The sequence below is a fragment of the Vulpes lagopus genome, chromosome 7, assembly GCF_018345385.1.
Source record: "Vulpes lagopus strain Blue_001 chromosome 7, ASM1834538v1, whole genome shotgun sequence".
Classification (NCBI taxonomy): domain Eukaryota; kingdom Metazoa; phylum Chordata; class Mammalia; order Carnivora; family Canidae; genus Vulpes; species Vulpes lagopus.
Window position 1 is genome coordinate 33,394,126 of NC_054830.1, and position 16,308 is coordinate 33,410,433.

At 41.2% G+C, this 16,308-nt stretch overlaps 1 long non-coding RNA gene across 1 annotated transcript; it reads left to right on the forward strand.

Moving 5' to 3' along the window:
* Positions 1-215: 215 nt before the first annotated feature.
* LOC121496143 lies at positions 216-7,384 on the forward strand. Its single transcript, XR_005989116.1, has 3 exons — positions 216-493; positions 5,331-5,495; positions 6,321-7,384. It is a non-coding gene; the product is annotated as an uncharacterized LOC121496143 (long non-coding RNA).
* Positions 7,385-16,308: the final 8,924 nt, after the last annotated feature.

Below are 16,308 nucleotides of genomic sequence, written 5' to 3' on the forward strand. Positions count from 1 at the left end.
CAGTGAAGCTTCTTGACATTCTGAGAGAGTTAAAGAAGAAAAAGACGTGCTCATGGACAAATTAAAACAACTAATGCCAACTGGCTGGAAGTCATCTTTTCTGTGTTTGAAAGGTGGGGAGCCTAGTCAAAGCCCTAAGTAAACAGCTTCCAGAGACAAAAGACAAGGTGTTTTCTTTTCTGAGCAGTGGAAAGTCAGGAACAGCTTGTGGCAGATTTTGCAAACTTCATAGGAGTTTGGGTATCATCGCATAATAATCTTACTCCTGGAATGGTTTCAGAACCAATGACCAGGTTTACTGGATCCCCAAAATGCCATGGAATCAGCCCACACCAGGGTAGATTTGGGTGATGGGTAAGGAGAGAAACAGAGTTGGAATGAAGATGTTGGAGACAACAGGATCTATTTGTGAAGATACCAAAGTCATTTCTACTCTCAACTTTGACAATAGCTTGACTCTACGGGGATGTTTTGAACTTGAAGCATTCTCCAGGTGAGCACGGGACAAAGGCCAAGGGAGGAAGGATGTGTTCTGGTCAAATGAGGAACATGCATTGTAAATGTGGGCGGTGACTTCTGGCATCAGGTTCTCAGGATATAAGGGGAAGAAGCCACCCAACCCCAAAGCATTTAAAGTCATGTGGTTTTCCTGGCATAAAGCATAGGAAAGAGTCCAGAGGAAGGGAAGAATGTTTTGTTCATAAAATATAAAGCTAAGCAAACAGAGCAGGTTGGAAAGGAATTGTAATTTTTTTGTATTATGCAAAAGAATAGATGATAAATCCATTTAGAATTGACAGGAATGGGGCGCCTGGGTGGCTCAGTCAGTTGGGCTCCCGACTCTTGGTTTCAGTTCAGTTTGTGATCTCAGTGTTGTGAGATGAAGCCTCACTTTGGGGGTCCATGCTCAGCGGGGAGTCTGGTCCTCTCTCTCTCTCCCTCTGCCCCTCCTCCCACTTGCACACATACACACACTCTCTCTCAAATAAGTAAATAAATCCTTAAAAAAAAAAAAGAAAAAGAATCAACAGGAGCAGCATATGAATAATCCAAAAAGCATTGCTTCAAGTCCTGGGAAGGAATAATGTGATGTCTTGCCCCAGCATATTTCTTTCTCAGTATGTTTCCTTCAATTTTCCATTAAAATGAATGAGCATTCCCTGAGTCGCCTGGAGAAAGGAGGCCTGCGTGTTGGGCAGCATGTAGAAACCCTCCCCGAGGTCAAATTATTCCTGTGGAGAACTTAGGCCTCAGTGAGCGCTGACTGTAAGTCCTATTGTCTGGGACTTTTCTGAGTTAAAAACCAAACAAACCTTGAATCCACTACTGTCCGTCCATAACTTTTGGTGTGGTCACTCCATGCCCTGCACTCTGCTAAACACAGAGGGTTGCATTCTCTAACCTAGAATATATTCACTGTCCCTTGTTACCTGGTTTTATTTGCTTACTTTATTACTATTAGCTGAAATTATATTATTTCATTAAAAACAATTTAAAAAATGTAAACCAGTACATAAGCCGTAAGGTTCAGGAGCTCCTCTGTTCTGTTCACTCATAGTATTCTCTATGCCTGTATATTAGGTGTTTTGCTTTATTGCACTCTGCAGGTACTGTATTTTTTTTAACCAATTGGAGGTGTGTGGCAACCCTGTGTTGAGCAAGTCTATCAGCACCATTTTTTCCAACAGTGTTTGCTCACTTCTTGTCTCTGTGTCACTTTTTAAAAAAAGATTTATTTATTTATTTATTTATTTATTTATTTATTTATTTATTCATGAGTGACCCAGAGAGAGAGAGAGGCAAAGACTAGGCAGAGGGAGAAGCAGGCTCCCTGTGGGGAGCCTGATGCGGGACTCTATCCCGGGACCCTGGGATCACAACCTGAGCCAAAGGCAGTTGCTCAACCACTGAACCACCCAGGCATCTGTCCCTCTGTGTCACATTTTAACTCACAGTGTTTCACACATTTTCATTATTATTGTATTTGTTATGATGATATATGATCAGTGATTTCTACTTCCTGAAGGCGCAGATGAATGGTTAGCATTTTTAGCAATAAGGTATTTTTTAGTAATAAAGCATTTACATGGCTTTTTTAGACATAATGCTATTGCATACTTAGTAGACTATGGTATAGTGTAAATGTAACTTTTATATGCACTGGGAAATAAAAAAATTCATTTGGCTTATCTTGCTGCAATAGTCACTTCATTGTAATACTAGCTTCATTATACTATTTGCTTTATCATGGTGGTCTGGCCCCAAACTTTGCAATATCTGCAGGGTATGCCTGTAGTGTTTGGCACATAGTAGCTGCTCACTGAATCTTTGCTGACCAGATTGACAAATGTTTCCATCTGATACACTTTCTAGGAAGAATTCAGGCCTCTCTGAAGACTCTATGCTAGCTGAGCTCCTTTAAGTGGTCTTCCACCCTTTCCTCTTCTTTCTTTTTTCCCCTTTTTACAAAATAGAGGTATCATTAGAAACAGTAAAATCCATCTTAGTGTACACTTGTCCAAGTTTTGACAAATGCCGACAGTCATGGAACCACCATAATCAAGATATGGAATGTTCCATCACTCCCCAAATTTCCTACACTACTTAGTTAACCCCTCCCTGTCACCCTGTTTCTGGCAACCATTGATCTGGTTTCTCTCCCTAGGGTAGCAAGCCCTTGAATCTGGCTTCTTTCACTTAGGATGATACATTTGAGATTCATCCTGTTGTATTGTTAATTTGTTCCTTTCAATTGCTGAGTAGGGTTTCATTATATGGGTGTACCACAGTTTGTCAACCATTCCCCACTGGAGGGCCAGTGCCCTCACCGCTTCTTACCTGGGAAAGTCTTGCATGCTCTCCTAGTGGCTAAGAGTGTGGGCTTTGGGGCAGTAGGACAATGGGTTGAATTCTAGGCCTGATACTTCCTAGCGGTGTGAACTTTGAGCAAATTAGTGAAATACTAGGACTCATTTTCCTTAGGAAGAGTACTGGAGATAATTTATATGAAGTATTTAGCCCAAAGGCTGGCAAGTAAATGCACAATAAATGGTAGCTCTAATCTCTAGGGGTGTGTGTGGGGGGAAGTCCTGCTCCTATTTCCCTTCCTCTGATCACCTCACCAATTTGTAGTCATTCAATCATTATTTAACTGGTTTGAACCCCAGTTTCTTTAACTGAAAAATGGAAGATAGATAATAACACTAACTTCATAGAGGTGCTCTGTAGCCTAAGAGAGCTAATGTCTGTAACTATCCCTGCATGCAGGTGTTTGGCCCAGAGGAGGTCCTCAAGAAATGGCAGTTGCAACATGAGTCTGAGAGCACTAGGATAATGTAATTCTCATACCATCTTCAGAACTGGCATGAATCAGAAGGAAGCAGGGCTATGCAGGTGGGAGGGGAGGATGTGATTTGGGTTTGATTCATTGCTCTGTCCCCTCCTAGCTGAGTGATCCTGGACAAGTTACTCAACCCCTCTGTATCAGTTTCCTAATTTGAAATAATAATACCCACCTGTAGGATCATTTGGGGGATTGCATGAGATAATAGGTGTCAAAAGCTTAGAATAGTGCCCAGAGCAGAGAGTTCGAGAAGTGTCAGCTGTGAAGATGCTGCTCGTGTCTGACTCTCTGAAATCACCTGAGCTTTAGCTATCTCTGCCTTATCATGGAATAGCACAGCTCCAGGAACCATATAGTTCAGTGCATGTTTGTTGAACTGAATTAACGTGAATCACATATCTCTTGTGATCTCAAATTTAATTGCATATATTGAGATGCAATGCCAGGTGATTTCTCAAAGGACTGCTCTGCAAAACTACCAATGATGATATTCAGAAAAGCAGTTGAGGATATATATTACCCTGATAGGAGGCCTCCTCATTACAATGATCACAATTTTTCATACCAGCCCTTCTTTTGGAGAATTTCATCTTTGATTCTTCTGAAAGAGCTCTTCAACGGAACACTTCTATTTTCCTCCATAGAAGAACAAGATTGAGTTTTTGCAATGGGTTGGTAGCCTTTGGAAATCAGAATTTTTTTTCTGTTTTTTGACTCCAGGACTAGCTTGCTGTGTGACTCTAGATAAAGCGATTTCCTTGTCTGTGTCATAAGTGATCCATCAGCTACCTTTGTGCAATGCAGAGTGAAATCCACAAATCTTGCAAAGCTGTTTGATATCCATAAAGGTGGTAGGTGTGTGTTGGGGGTGAGGAAAAGCACTATAAAAGTTATTATCATTTATTATAAAGAAGCAAGGGGTTTTAGACATTATTTGTGAAGAAGATAGTATAGATGATACTACTCATGCACATCGAGTTACTAAGCCATATTGAGGTCTATTTGTTAATTCATTTATTTTAACTCATCAAGTGCTTACTACATTGCCTCCTGAGTGGGGCGTAAGGCAGGTTTCACATCACATTCTGCTAGCCATTGTGAGTGGGCAGGGAATGCTAATGATCAAAACTGGTCCAGTTGGACTGAATCTCTAAACTTTGGTGGGAACTGCCAGAAAAGAGGCTCAGTGTTTCCTTTTGGACTTGACATTGGAAGCAGTTGCTGGTGGCCATCCTGCCACCCCAAGGAAGACTGTCCAAGAATGGGACGAATACAGAGGAAGCTCCCACCCGAAGAGAGAAATGAGAGCCTAGTGACAGAGTCCAAGGCCTGGCTCCAAGTGTATCTGAAAGCCACACTATTAACGTGTCTTTCTACTGATGTGTCTGCTGATGGTCTTTTCAATTTTGTAAGCCACCCGGTCTCCTTCTCCTACCTTTCCTTGGCATGTGCAAGTTTGGGTTGGGTTTCCTAAGGCTTGTAATAGCAAAAGCCCTGTTTAGTATTATAACCATTTGCTTGTTGTGAGATCCTGGGGTTACTTACCACTCTGAGCTTCAATTACTCCATCTGTAAAATGGGAATAACAATTTCTAATGTGCTATTTGCTGTGAGAATTAGAAATAATATTAGTAGATAGTAATACACAAAGAGACAAGTCTTTTTCAAATGCCACCCTCCCTGGGAAGACTACCCAATCCTCCTACTAGAAATTCCAAGGCCTCTGCATGCCCCATCTCACTAGACCTGCCTCATTTCTGTACTCCCTAGACCTGCTTATTTCTATCCATGGCAAAGTGATTTGTGTAACTGTCCCAACTAATGGCCTCCTTGTATCTGCATCTTTTTTCTACAATTTTGTAATACCCTACCACTCTGAGTCTACGCTCTGTCATATGCCTTTCTCTAATCAATGGGATATTAATAACTATGATGCAAACAGAGACTTGAAAAGTAAATGTACATGGCCATTTTTTTTCTCTTGCAGGACTGGACTGTTCACCTTTGCATGTCTGTCTTGCCATGAGAAGATGCCAGGCCAGCCTGTTGGAAGAATGTGAAAGACACGTGAGCCAGGATGGCCTGGTTTGCTCCAGCTGACCTTGGATGACCAAGCACTCAGCTGCAAGCCAGCCAGCTGCCTGCCAGACTTGTGAGTGACCCCAGCTGAGATGAGATGAGCCTACATAGCTGATCTACAGAATCAGGAGCTAAGGATATGGCTATAGTTTGAAGTCGCTGAGATTTGGGGCAATTTGTTATACAGCAAAAACTACCTGATACATTGACATAATTTACTTAATTGCTATGTGTACTATCCCTCTCCCCCAACTAGGCTGTGAGTCCCAAAAGAGTATAAATTTTTGTCTGTTTTTTTGGAGTGGGGTGGGTAGAGCATGTCCTATGTCTAGTACAGAGCCTGGCAGACAGTAGGTACTTAGTAAATATTTATTGAAATGAAATAACATACAAAGTACCATATGAAGTACCACTTGAATTGATGTTTAACAAATGGTAACTATTATAATGATAGTGTTAATATTTTTATGCCAGAGTCAACATTTTTTCCTCCCTCAGGGTCTTCTGTTATTTTTCCTGCAGATGGTTTTCAAAAACCTGGAAAAGCACAAATGAGTCCCATTTGGGTATATGATTGGGGAGGAGGGTTGGCAATAAAGACACATAACAAGCTTAATTTTTTTCTTTTCTTACCAAACTGACTTGGGATTGTGGGTGTTACAGAGACATGGTGTGTGTTGTTAGCTTTTTTTATTTGTTAGCTCTGTATGTGCTATGCTAGCAGCCCCTGTGGGGGGTTGATATTTATGTGTGTAGGTGGAGGAAAGAGAGAGTTTTGCAGCCAGAAGTCCAGAAAGTAGACTTGCAGCATAGATAGTTTTCTTTCAAAACAATCATCACATTTGAAGTAATTAATTAGTTACTGAATTGTCTATTTAATTTATTTCTTCTCTATTAGGCTGTAAACTCCATGAAGGAAGAGGCTCCTTCTACTTTCTTCACTATAATACCTATACCAGCCACCAAATCTGTTGAGGGAATGAATCATGACCTTGCTCATTTTAAGTATGTAAACTTCTCGAACGGAAGGACTTCATCTTTCTACAAGTATGGTGTGAGCAACACTGCGGTAGCAGTTTCTGAGTGTGCAACCACTCTCATTTTGGAGCAAATAATAACAATTTAATATTACATAATATATATAACAATTTTATATGTTATATGAATAATTTTATTGAGACATTACTATGTGCCAGGCACTGTTGTAAGCATGTCATATCTGAATTCACTGTGGAAGGAAGTGCTCTAATAAGCCCCATACAGATAAAAAGAATGAGAAACACCGTGAGCCTCTTTTGGAATACTGTGACATGCCTCGAGCAAGTCACATTTCCTCTGGATCTCTGTCCCTCACTTGTAATTTAAGGCACTCAGTTGAGAACAAACTTTCCTATGCCTTCCAAGAAGAGCTATAAATCACATGTTCTAGCAGAAAAAAGAAAGTCTTTTGTGGTAAGCAGACTTGTGTGCCATACCACATCCTTTTGGCCCACCTTATTTCAGTGTAGCTGTGTGGAAACTTCTACGCACGTTGCCAAGTTTCATGTCAAGTGTTTCCCTCAGTGTCTCTTTGCTCTGCTGCCTCAGAGCTTTCCCGAGAGCTGGGGAGGGCTGCGCTGCCAGCCTGCAGGTGCAACCTGGGAAGGGCAGGGCATCAAACGCCCCCAACTGTAGCCTCCAATCAACAGAGCATGGAGCCTGAGGAGCTTCGACCTTTAGTGGGCTAATTTTGAGGCATATTTTTTTATGGTTCCTCAGACAGCCTCCAGCAGTATTGAGTTCCAATTGCTCATGTTTCTAATCAGCTCATTAACACGTCTTTATTGCCTTTGGTTCTTTCTCTGTCTTATTTTGGCTCACTTTGTTATTTTTGATCACTGGAATAAACTCCTAACTAAGCTGTACTTGAACCCATGTCTTTATCTCTGCTTTTGGGAGAATTCAAACTAAGACATGTGGTCAAATGGTTTGAGAAAACACTGCATGCTATGCTCCTCACTCAGACACTTAAAATGCCCATTAACATATTCAAAGCTCTGACAAGTCCTGCTGCAATCCAGCACTCTAATTCAAGGTCCCCCAAATTCAGTGCTCACAGAACGTTTTACTCTTAAGATCTTTTAAGGTTCTGCAGAATAAGTGTTCCATGGATCATGCTTTGAGTAATGCTGGACTGTATAATCTCCAAGATCCTCTTCCTCAATAGTATTTGTCAAGTTCATGGGTAGATCTAGTGGCCTCAGCTGCCATTCCCAGGCACTGGGCCAACAGCCAAATAGAATTCCCTGGATGGGAGAGTTCTCTTAATGCTAGGAAGCAGAACCTTCAGACAAGCCTCTCCAGAAACTGCCTCTTTCCCCTGTTTCCTTATAAATGAGATAGTCAGTCTGCGGGTGGGGCCAGGAATGTTTGGCTGACTGGGCTGGGAATGCAGCTGTGGGCATCCTGAGAAAAAGCTTCACTTGCTGATGAAGCAGGAGGCAGATGAGATGAACAGGAAATGGATGCCAACAAGCCCGCCTCCCCACACTTTTCTGCTAACAAGAAGCCATGGGAGAATTTAATTGGCAGGAGTCCAGAGGGGATAATTATTTCCTATGGTGGTGCCCAGAAGGGCACTCAGGAGACCCAGAGATTGCAGGGTCAGGAGGATGTGTGTGGCTTCCCAGTGGGGGCTGGTTGGTGGGAGTGGAGAGGGTCATCAGCTCATCCATGTTCCTTCACCCCCCAAAGGCTTGTGCTTGAGTAACAACATTTGGGTTCTTAGATTTGGGTGGATTGGGTTACATTTATCTCAGAGAAAAATCTGAAAATGTTATCATTCTCTTGTTTAATACAAATGAAACCAATGAAAATAGTAACAATATCAATTTCTGAATTCTTTGTTGAAGGATTATAACATAAACATGGGGATGTATACATATAACACAAGAGCCTTTTATCAGATCCTTTACATTCGACGACTAACCTATGTCTCAGTCTCACAACCTCAGACTATTGGCAGTCAGGGCTGGGTAATCCCTGCTGGGGGTGCTGTCCTGTGCACTGCAGGATGTTTACTAGCATTCTTGGTCTCCACTCATGAGATGCCAGGAGCACTTTTCTCCTCCCAAATTGTGACAACTACAGATATTTCCAGACATTGCCAAATGTTCCATCAGGGGCAAAATTAGTCATTGGCTGACTACTGGAAGTAGATAGAAACTACTGGAAATTTTACTGGTACATGCATGGTTCAAGTGAGGAAAAAGTGCAGGAGAATACAATTGCTAAAGCATAGATTTCCAGCCAGGATATCTTGGTCCAAATTCTGAATCAACCATTTATTACCTGCATGACTTGAGGCACATTATTTAATCTCTCCATGCTTCAGTTTCCTCTTCTATATAATGGGGAATAATGACAGCACCTACTTGATAGGGTTATTGCGAAGATAAGTAAGTTAGTGAGGGATCTCTGGGTAGCTCAGTGGTTTAGCACCTGCCTTCAGCCCAGGGAGTGATCCTGGGATCCCGGGATCGAGTCCCGCATCGGGTTCCCTACATGGAGCCTGCTTCTTCCTCTGCCTATGTCTCTGCCTCTCTCTCTCTCACTCTCTTTCTCTCTGTGTGTCTCTTATTAATAAATAAATAAAATCTTAAAAAAAAGATAAGTTAGTGAATATATGAATAAATATATTTAAGTATTTATAGAGTGTTTAGGATAGACTGGCACATAAATCTCTCAATAAACGCAAGCTGTTATTGCCAAATCACTTTTTTTCTTTCTTTCTTTCTTTCTTTCTTTCTTTCTTTCTTTCTTTCTTTCTTTTCTTTTCTTTTTCTTTTTTTTTTTTTTTTGCCTTAACCTCCTAGACTTCAAACTTTTTGAGGGGCAGAGATCAAGGCTTTTTGTTTTTAAATTCTTGATGTCTGGCATAGGTGCACAATCAAGTTTGAAAAAAAAAAGGAAGGAAGTGAGGGAGGGAGGAAAGGAGAATAAGCCTAGCAATGGAACATCCAATGTAAAGACAGAAGAGAGGAATCAAGAACCTTCCCCACATAGCTGCCCTGTGCACTAGAGCCTGGGGCTGGAGCTCCATCGCAGAGCAGACTCTCCCGCGGAAGAGGGGGCAGATGGGAGAGTCCGCACAAAACACTGGGATATGTATACAGGGATCTAAATGTAAAACTGAAGTGGGGACACAGATGCATGGGGACTTGACTGAAACTTCTTGGGGTTGGAGGCTCTAGGTGGCTCTGTGCTAAGTAGAAGTGATTGCTGCAGGCTGGAAGAAGCAAAGCAGGAATGCATGTTGTCTGCTCGTGCTTCAAAAGGGGCTGAAGTACGGCTAACCCTATGTTATTTACTCTTCCATTCACAAGACTTGTGAAGTCCATTCATGGACTTGGGGTAGACCTCTTACGTAGAGGGTTGAAACACTCTAGCATCAGGGGATGAGGCTTCTACTGGCCACTCAGATCATGGTCTATGTCTAAGTTGGAGGATGAAGGAGAGCAGTGAACAGCACTGCATAGTTGAACTTTCTGCAATCATGGAGGTGTTTTGTATCTGTGCTGTCCAATATGGTAGCCACCAACCATGTATAGCCATACAGCACTGAATTATGGCTAGTGTGACTGGGGAACTGCAATTCAAATTAAATCTAATGTAGATTTAAGGAGCCACATGTGGCTAGTGCTTGCTATATTAGAGAGTGTGGGCCTGGAAGAAACCACATGTCTCTGGATCCTCAGGCTCTCCAAGAACATAGTGGAGATGATGGGCTCACTGCTCTCGATAAGGAAGGAGAGCCGTAGTGCTATGACTCCCCACTCAGATCCTCCTGCCAGACAGGAGAAACGTGGTCCTGTGCCAGACTGTTCCACATTGCTGGGCCACAAGGAACCTAGTGTGAAGGAAGAGAAAGCAAGAGGCCATACCAACAATGCAGACTTCTGATTTCCTATTACTGGGATGATCGTGAACAATACTTATGAGCACTTGGTGCGAACTGAGTACCTTCCAAGGCATCTCGCATGGACCATATCTCATTGGATAGGTCTACTCACTGCCTCTGTCTTACAGACACAGAAACTGTGGTACTCACTGTCACCCAGCCAGCAGACTATGGAGCTAAGTGGTAAGAAACGAAGACTTTGGGATTAGGCACAGTGAATGTGAGACTAACTCAGAATCTTGTTGGGGAAGGGGCCTATAAGAAAGTGTTAAAGTTGGCTACTTTTGCAAAGAACATCGGGGTTGAGGAAATGTTGTTTCCTTTTTCTGTATTTATGTTTTCCTGTAACATATGAAAAAAATTTATTGATACATGCATGGCTTTCAGGTGAGGAAAAACATATCTGCGGGGTTTACCTGTCATTAGGATTATGATCCTTTTAACTGTTGTATTTTCTGTACTAAAGCAGTCAAATTATTTTAAGATGGAGAGAGGTCCCTTTGTATTTTGAGGGCAACTGTGGGTAAAGCTCAGTGATCCCGATCACTTTGTGGGTTTACATTTTTCTTTCTCTCAGGACGGGGCTTAAAGGGGAACCCAGGCAGACAATCCCAGTGATACCACAGTAGGTGCTTGAGCTAGCAGACTTTGGAAGTGGGGTGACAAGTTATTCTAGTTTGCACAGGACTGAGAGGTTTCTTGAGACATGGAATTTTCATGTGAACTGGGGAAGTCCCAGCAAATCAGGACACTGATGATTCTACTTGGAAAAGGGAAAAAGATGAGAGTTCTTAGGAGACTTGGATGCACACAGCTCCAGCAGGGAAAGAGCAGCTTCACAGCAGGCCACTGTTCAGGTGGAAGTAGGGATGGCCAAACTGAGGATACGACTTATGTCCCTGGCATTACTTGTTTTAGACTTAGAGGTTCAAAGACAGCGTCCTGAGGAAACACCACCAGTGTCAGGCAGGGCTGCATCATGACTTCCATGGGTCGTGTGCATTTTTGCCTTTGTGGGTCCATTCCTCCTGAAAAAAGTATTAAAAATGATATTTAAGACTGTATTTGTATAAAGATACATGTAAATCTGGTTTGGATTCACTATTCTACACCTATTATTATTATTACCTTCTCTATTTTCTACTGACTTTAAAAGAAATTAAAATGAAAACTTAAAAAAAAAAATCAACCCTTAAAAGTCTTGTGGGCCCTAGGTTTTGTGTTTACTGTGCCTAGTGAGCAAGTCAGCCCTGGTTCTAGAGGCTGAGAAGATGGGGAAAGAGGAAGGTTTGGATGCATCTTGGTCAGGGTTTCCCAACTTAGTTAAGCCTGGCTGGGAAGAAATTGCATGTTCATTTTCAACCACCTCTAACTGAAATTTAACATTTCCTTTTGTTATGATGTAGGCAACAAACCATACCCACATGGTAGTACCTGCTTCTCTGCCACCAGAAGAAATCACAGGGATTTTCAGATCATATTCCAGTTGCGGTGGGAGCAGTGAAATAGCATATTCCCTCATCGCTTCTTCAAAATCGTGGTGGTTATGAGCCTGGCTGCTAGATCATGTTATTTAATGCATTACTAAAGAAGCTCACATATTATTGTAACACTGCTTTTTAAATTTTTTAAATTTAAACACTCTGTCTTAACATAGTTTTTTCTCCAATGTATTTAATCCAATGTATTTTGTTTTCTGCATTTTAAAAACTTCTTCTGAGAAGGGGTCTTTGGGCTTTACCGGATTGTCAAAGGTCTATGTCAAAGAGAAGGTAAGAGCTCTGCACAGAGTGTTCATGAATCTGGCCCTTTCCTTAGTCTCACCTCTCCAGTGAGGAAAGCCTGACTCAGCTCTGCCCACCTCATAGAGAAGTCCAGGATAGGGTTAAAAGCCTGGCTGGCAGAGGATAAAATCACACCCCAGGTGTGCAGCCTAATAAGGAGCTGGAAAAGGAAGCCCAGACAGGTTGCATGGGGATGTTTTTTCCTGTGGTTTGGTTGTTGACAGAACATCACTAACCCCTCCTGGGTGGAAACAGGTTGAGTGGTTCCCTTTGAAATGCTTCTTTTGCAGAAAATTCCACTGCTGTGGTCCTGGGGGAGACCCCAAAGTTTTTTTTTTTTTCACTTAATATGACTCATTTATTTATTTGCTTTAAATCTCCATTGAGCACTTCCTGTGTGCCGTGCAATTTGCTAAGCGCTTTACATGCATTATCTCATTCAGGTCTCATAACAACTCCATGGGGAAGGTGCTCTTATTATTTCTATTTTTACATATGAGGCAATCGTGGGAGGCTCAGCGGAGCAGGTAACTTGCCTAAATCCACATAGGCAGGGAGTGGTAGGCTGGGATCTGAACTTCGATTGACTCTTCTGAGAGGCTCTTCCCTTTGAACTTCTGGGTTACTTGTTTTTTGTTTTGAATCGATGGGACTTCCTTAATTTTAAGGCTGTAGCACACCTCGGACACATCAGTTGATAGGCAGTGAGCACAGAAGCAGCTTGAGAAGCCAACAATAAGGTAGAATGTGGCCACACAGACACACTGGGGACATTTTTGGAACTCCAAGCCCCCTGGAGTGAAGGACAATTGGTATCACACCTAAGCTTAATTGGTCCGTGATTATCACAGTAGCTGAAAGCAGGCAGGTCTTGTGTGTGTGTGTGTGTGTGTGTGTGCATGTACGTGCACCGTTGATGGAGGTACGGAGGCTCGGAGAGAAAGCTATACTCTTGTGCTGAGATAGAGGTCATACAACTTCTGCATACATATCCTTGATTTTAGCTTTTAAAAAATTTATTCTTATTTATGTGTGTGTGTTTATTTATTTATTTATTTATTTATTTATTTATTCAGGGTGAATAAATAGGGTGAATTTATTTATTTATTTTTTATTTTTTATTTTTTTTTTAACAATAAAACTTGAATTTATTCTCTTTCCTCTAATATAGAATAAAATTATACCTTTAAGCACACCTAACAGAACCTAAAAGCAAAATTATTTATTTAACTATCAGTTTTCCAAATAGATTATACATATATTATTTCAGATTTTAAGGAGTTAAATTACACTAACAGTACAAATTATATAGTATATTTCCATGTAAAAGAGCCTGTTAATTCTAAGAATTCCCAAATGGGCTGCAATAAGAACAGTGGGTTTAAATATGAAGAATTCAACATGCTCAAAATGAAGAAAAATGCCATGTTTGGGTGGCAGTTACATTTCAGTTCTAATAAAATATTAAAAGATTTGTGAAACTTTCTTCATCCTCCAAATAAAAGTAAAATCTAAAATAATCTCCAAAAAGTAATGTAGGTGGGTCCCTTGCTTTCCACTACTTACTAGAAACTTTGCTAGGCAACTGAAAGGGTGGTGGGGAGGGTGAATTCAATCAAGCATCAATATTTATTAATACAAGACAAAGGAAACACATTCAATGAGTTAATAGAACACTGTCCTGCCAGATGTTAAATTTAAAAATGTATATCTAGTCTAATTTTAAATAAATAAAAAAACTTTATACATAATTACACAGTACTATAGTTTGAATTTGACACTGGTAAATATCTTGACAGAAAGTAAACAAAACATCATTTAGGACTAAAAAATTATTCTTATACCTTCACACTCTTCCTGTGGACAAACAACATGGCCCATCTACACATACCTAAACCAGAAATGTTGTATGAATGATAAAGAAAAGGCCTATTGTGTATTTGGAGTACTGCAGCTCTTGCTCCAAATACTCTTGCTTTTACATCAAAGCAGACAACAAAAACAGCACTAAGGCATAGGTCATGTTGGAGTTTGAGGGTGAGGTGATAACCTCACCAGCTCCATGCTGGTCATGGAGCCCAGTGCAGAGCCTGAACTCACCACCCTGAGATCAAGACCCAAGCCAAGATCAAGAGTTGGATGCTTAACCGACTGAATCCACCCAGGCGCCCCCATATCCTTGATAAACGTCCAGATATAAAATTAATAAATCACAGAGATGTAATGTATAGCCTGGTGACTATAGTTAATAATACTGTAGGGCATTTTTGGAAGTTGCTGAGAGAGTAGATCTTCAAAGTTTTCATCTCAAGAAAAAAAATTCTGCTAACTATGTAGAATGACAGCTGCCAACTGGACTTACCGTGGTGATCATTTTGCAATGGATACACAAACATTGAATCACTATGTTGTATACCTAGAACTAATATAATGTGGTATGTCAATTATACCTCCATGAAAAACAAAAGTCAAGGGGAAAAAATAGCCCCATCTCTGTCCCCTTTAACTACCTAGTCAAGTTCTAGTCTTCCAGTGCTGGGACTTTGGGAGAAGTGGCTGGTTTTCTCTGGCCCCTGCAGGTAGGATGGGTTTGGCGTTAAAGTTGCTCTATCCTGGCTCTGCCTTGCCTCCAACCGCCCAGCAATGCCAGTATTCAGATGCAATGACTCCACAAGGCGCCTATCCTTTGTCACCATCTGTTTATATCCCCAAGAAAGATCTGATGTTGCAAAACACTGCAACTTACAGTGAGTGGAGCAAGGAACAATCCATTCCTTGTTTTAAATCAAGTTGTCATAATCCAAAGGCAAGCTCCAACTTTAATAACAAACACCCCGTGTTATGACATTTTACCTTTTCCAACTATTTATGTAGGCACAAATATTGTGTTTAAATTTTAAACTATACAGTTAACATAAAACAGTCCACTTACTTAAATACAGTAAAAATAAAGCTTAGTTATGCCAATTTTGCTTTCCGTTTAGGCCTCATTCTTTAAATAGATCATTCATTCAACAACCGTCCACTGCGTGCTCAGTGTCAGACACCGCGCTTGGCACAACATAACCCAGAATGAACCAGAAAGAGTTCTTGTGCTCTGAGCGCCATAGGGAAGCAGGAGGAGCAAGAATGGTTTTTATACGGATGTGCATTTTTCCATCTCTAACATCTCGAGAAAGAGATACCAGAAGCAATTTGCTTTCCTTTTACATTCTGTGCCCAGCTCTGTTCCCTGACATCCAGCTGCAAAGGGTCCCAAAGTGTCCATGTGGGGTGTGGTTTTGCAATGGTTTTATGAAGTCAATCTTGTGAAAAATAGGCATAAAAGTGATGGAGGAGAGAGTATTTCACAGTCACCCAAAGAAAGATAGAATGTGTGATGCTCAGGACTTGGCATCCTGACTCTTCATCCCACACTCAGATGGCAATTGGATTTTAACAAGGAGTGGGGTTTGTGGTTTGGGAAATACGGCATTTTTACTGCCTTGGGTCATATTTGAAATATTTGCAGGCGTTTAAAATAGCGTAATGTTATTTTTTCCCTTGTCTTCAAAACAAACCCAGCAAGCTTTTGTAAGTCATAACAACAAGCATAAAATTGGGACATTGGAAAACCCATGGGCAGGGCTTTGGAAAATCCATTCTCCCTCAGGACAAGTGTTTGGATTTGGGTGCAGAAGACCATGAGCTTCTTAGGGACCCACCCGCCCCTGAATGACTTTGAGGTCCTGAAGGAAGGGTGTAGGGCTCCTGGGGCAATACAGCTGGGAGGTCCCACCCAGCCTTTCTTCAGTGCAATGACAAAAGTATGCACAGGGGCTTTGGGACTTTCCTTCTAGCCAACATGTCCTGTTTTTTACTCTGGAAATTTCTTTGAAAGAAAAAAATAAAAATAATCCAGAGACTCATATTTGTTTCGGTGACAAATTTCCAAAGCCCTAGAATTCTGTTCTGTGAGCCACACTGTCCGGGGCCTATTCCTGCCCTAAGGCTTCAGGTGGGAGCAAATATGAAAACCAAGAGGTGAACTGGCCTTAAATGCAAGGGTACATAGCTTTCTGTTGTAGAACAATGACCCAAAAGAAAATATCTAAGTTAATATGGACATATATATATATATATACACACATATATACGTATATATATATATATATACACACATA